This window comes from Psammomys obesus, unplaced genomic scaffold (assembly GCF_907164565.1).
Source record: "Psammomys obesus unplaced genomic scaffold, mPsaObe1.curated_primary_1811, whole genome shotgun sequence".
NCBI lineage: Eukaryota > Metazoa > Chordata > Mammalia > Rodentia > Muridae > Psammomys > Psammomys obesus.
Genome location: NW_026596101.1, coordinates 2763336 through 2768027, shown reverse-complemented (window position 1 = coordinate 2768027; position 4692 = coordinate 2763336).

Genomic DNA, 4692 nt, shown 5'->3' with positions numbered 1-4692 from the left:
GATAGATAGATAGATAGATAGATAGATAGATAGATAGATAGATAGATAGATAATAGGTAGATAGATAGAGTCATACACATAGACAGAGACACAGATATAGACATAGACATGTATGTATGTGTATAGAGAAAGAGAGAGATGTGTGTATCATGTATATATTTTGACACATTCCCTTCTCTTTCATTTACATAAGCAAGATAGACCTGCCCAACTACATCAAGGCTAAAATTGCCCAGTGTCAGCAGGCATCTATAAAACAAAACTGGTGTGAAAAAATAAAAAAAGACATCTCAGATTCCCAGATATTTAATTTAAAATGTAAGTTGAAGAACTACGAGAGAAAGGAAGATGCCCTAGTCCTATCTGGTATAATGTCATGACATTCAATTTTCTGTCACAAAACACTTATGAAAAACTCTAGTTTTGCCACCTACGAGGGTTGCAGGCAGAAAGGATAAGGAATTCTCTCTACATCCCAAAGAAAGCTTTGCTCCATCACCTGACATCTGGCATTCTGGCCCTTTGGAAGATTAGTTGGTGAAAAAACATTGGCAGGACCCTTGCAGTCTCAAGACACATGAATCTACTGCCATTCCTGAGCACCACTTCTGTGTCAGTTTTGTTTCTATTTCTACAATAAAGACCATGAGGAAAGGGTTTGTTTGACTTACATATCCAGAGTCACAGTCCATTAAACAAAGGCAAGGCAAAAACTCAAGGCAAGAACTAAAACAGAAACTTTCGAGAAACGTTGCTTTTACTGGCTTGTTCTTAATGGTTTGTTCTGCTTGCTGTCTGTACCACCCATTGCCACCCGCCCAAGGATGGAACCATTCACCAGCTGCTGGGCCCTCCTGCCTCAATCATTAGTCAACCAGTTGGCCCACAGATTTGCCGACAGGTAGTCTGATGGAGGCTTTTTCTTAATTGAGATTCCTTCTTCCCAGAGGACTCTAGCTTATGTCAAGTTGACAAACCAACAAGCCCACCTTCTTTATCGTAAGAACATATACATTATTCATGTTCCTCACTATGGCTATCCATGTGCTAGAAATGCTGAAACAGAATACAGATGATGGATTGGCTTTTTTAAATTTAAATTTATTATTTTTTAATTTATTCATCTTACATCCTGATCATAGCCCCCTCCATCTCCTCCCAGTCCCACCCTTCTTCCCTCTAACTCCCATTCCCCTCCCCAAGTCTTCAGAAATGGAGAGTTCTCCTCCCCTACCAACTGACTCCAGCTTATAAAGTCTCATTAGAACTGGCTGCATTCTCTTCCTCTGTAGCCTGACAAGGCCATCCCATCAGGGGAAGTAATTGAGGAACAGGCAACAGAGTTCATGTCAGAGACATCCCATGGACCCCTCATAGGGAACCCACATGGAGACTGAGCTACATCTGAAAAGGAGGTGTAGGTCCTCTCCATGCATGGTCCTTGGTTGTTGCATCAATCTTCAAAAGCCCCCCTGGGCCCAGATTTTTTGGATCTGTGGCTTTAAGCATCAGAAGTAAAATATAATCAGTGGAAGTCCACTGATTAAAGTTTGGCGGTACTGATTTCTGGTGAGGCCTCTCTTTCCAGCTGGTAAATGACTGTCATCTCTTGTGTGCTCATGTTAACAAATTTTGCTATGTGCATACTCTCCTGGTCCCTCTTTCTGGTCTCATAAGGACACTAATACTACTAGATAAGGACCAGACTACTGTGCCCTTATTTAACCCTAGTTAGCTCCTTACAAACTCCACCACCATGGGGAGGGGAGGGGTCAAGGCTTCAACCTATCACTTCAGGAAATTTAATATGCAAATACTAATCAATGCAAAACTACTAACATGAAAATGCCATGCAGAGGTAAGCTTTCTGCACATGCCATTATTATTTATTATGGTTTTCTAAAAGAGTGTCTAGATCTGACTTTCAAAGTACCTAATAAGAAATACAGCTTGGATATTGATCCATCAGAACTGATGCTGGAATCAGGTTGTGGAAGTTCAAGGGTAGTGAAAAGCCACAAGGACAGGCAGGAACTGTGGGAAACCACTTGAAGGCTGTGGTGACAGGACACAAACACTTCTTACAAAAGCACAGAACACCTCTCCAAGGACTGAGGACCTCATGCAAAGTCTTTCGAAGGGAAGAATGTTCTAACAGCCTTGTCTATGTTCAAACGTATATTTTTACTCTATTCTTTTCTGTTTTCACCGAAAATTTTATTTAACTTTTAAAATGCTCAACTTCTGATACTGTAAAATGGAGGCCAGTCCTACTGCATATAGATATTCAGATATACACACACATAATGTACGTTAGCATATATAAATATGCATTTCACTTCAGAGCTGTTACACATCCACTCTCTTTCAGTTACTTTGCTGCCAAAATTTAAATGCAATAAAAGAAAAAATCTACAAATAATCCTTGAAAGAATAAATGGAAACAATAGAAGCTACAAGACACCCCTGGAAAGATTTTACCTTTGAACTGGTGGTCTCTGCCCTTCACCTTTAATTTTAAGGTACCCCTCTGTGTTCAGCTGTCCTAGCATTTAGAATGAAATAAATCTTCTTTTGTATCTTTTTAATTGTGTGACACTCTTGGGAATACTGTGTATGTGTGTTTAAGTGTCTCTCTGTGTGTATACATATGCAATTAGCTACTACAACGCTTAGTAGAGTTAAAACAAGAGAAACATGAAGAGGTAACAGGGATCAGGTATCCATTCCCAAGATAAAGAAGAAGAGGGTGTGAAGGATGTTTAGAAAGTACTGTCTTTAGTGGAAACAAAGTGAAACTAGACCTTTATGAAAGTACCAATGCTAAAAAGAAGAGATTGCAGCTGAAAGCATCCATTGCTAGAAGCACAGCAATAAGGAGTCAAAGGAATTAGAAAATACCAAGGCTTCTACCTTTAACATCGTGATAGTCCTAGTCTTCACTAGGTCAGCACAAAGGCAGTAGTCAGGAGTTTAAAGGATCAATCCCTCCATATTTAAGAGAAGAAAATTAGCAACCAAAGAAACCAAGGAAAACAAACAAAGGACTATAGCAGTAATCAAATAGGAATAGAGACCTAGGGGCTGGAGAGATGACTCAGTGGCTAAGAGCACTAGCTGCTCTTCCAGAGGACCCATGTTCAGTTTCCAGCACACACATGGCAGCATACAATCTGACTGCACTTCCAGCTCCAGAGGGTACAGTGACCCTTCTGAATTCCATGCGTGTACATGTAGGCAAAAAAAGAAAAAATTTAAATTAATAGGCCTTAAATATAAAAATTGAAGTAAATAGGCCATAAAAATAAAGACTAAGAACATTGTTAGAGAATATCAACTTAGCAAGAAAGCTTCTTGGAAAATATGACTTTAGCCTCTAGGTGATTTTTTTTTCTTTTCAGATATGGCTTTAATTAGAAAGATTTACCTATATACCTATAGAGCAGGACAGCTAAAACCTCCCACTTAAGTGAGTAGCTCATTTTGTTGACAAATTATGTGTATTAATCAGAAGGTTATGGTTCATAGATTTATAATGTATGGAAATTAATTTCCAACCTCATAGGTATTACCATTGGGGAAATGTAAGCATAAAAGGGGAAGATAATGAAGCCCAGATCCTGATGCTTGTCCAGTCAAGGGTATGTACAACCAAAAACTTTTCTTTAGAAATAAGAAAGAAATACATGATGGTTTTCAAAAGGGCATTTTACTTTCCGTTTCTGTGGTGACTGGTAATAACCAATGTTCTTGGGGCTTGTGAGAAGAGTGAACGGAATGGTGGAAACAAAAGAGGATAACAGATTGCCATTGTGAGTTTCGGGTCTAGATTATGGCTGAAAGTCTACTGACAAGGCAGAGCTTCTGAAAGATGATAGAAGCATAGAGAACATCATGAAGAAGAAGGTGAATGGCAAGAGGACTTGCTAATCAATCGAGAGTGTAGTCAGCAGGAAAAGGTAAGATTTAAACAGGAGGTCGTTAAAGAGGGTTTCATTCTTTGGACTTCAGACGTGATCACATGTTTCTTGTGGTTCTTGACCGTGCCATGCACATTTTCCTTGTCTAGTCTCCAAGGCCAGATGAGTTAATCATGGCATTTCTTTCTAGCAGGCCACCTTTCCGTGTGCCTCCATGTAGGACTCTAGGCATGGCTTTATTTGATCATATCAATAGATACCCAGTGCCAGAATACCATCTTCTTACTGCTACCCAGTTGCATCTCCTTTCTGAAATGGCACCTTTAAATTGTCTTTTTCAGTCCTCATTTTCCTATTGTAAGTATTATATATTTGAATAGTTAATTATGTTAACTTTTTCCTATTGTAACAAAAGTTCTGACCTAATCAACGTATAAAGAGGAAATGTTTAGTTTTGACACATAGTCTTGTAGGTTCCCATCATGCACTGGTAGAAATACTGTTGTCAAAATTTTAGTGGAAGTATCGCATAGCAATGATAAGAATGTTTGCTTCATCAGCCCATTCACCTAATGGCCAGGAAGGCACACAGAAAAGATAAGAGGCCCAAAACTCTACCATTAGAATTAGAAAGCCCCTCCCATCACCTAATGCCTTGCAATAAGCCCCACCTCTTAAAGATTCCATCATCTCTAAACAACATCAGCCTCCTCGAAGCTGTAACACACTGGCCTTTTGGGGGCATCCAAGCTCCAGACTTTAGTATCACCCT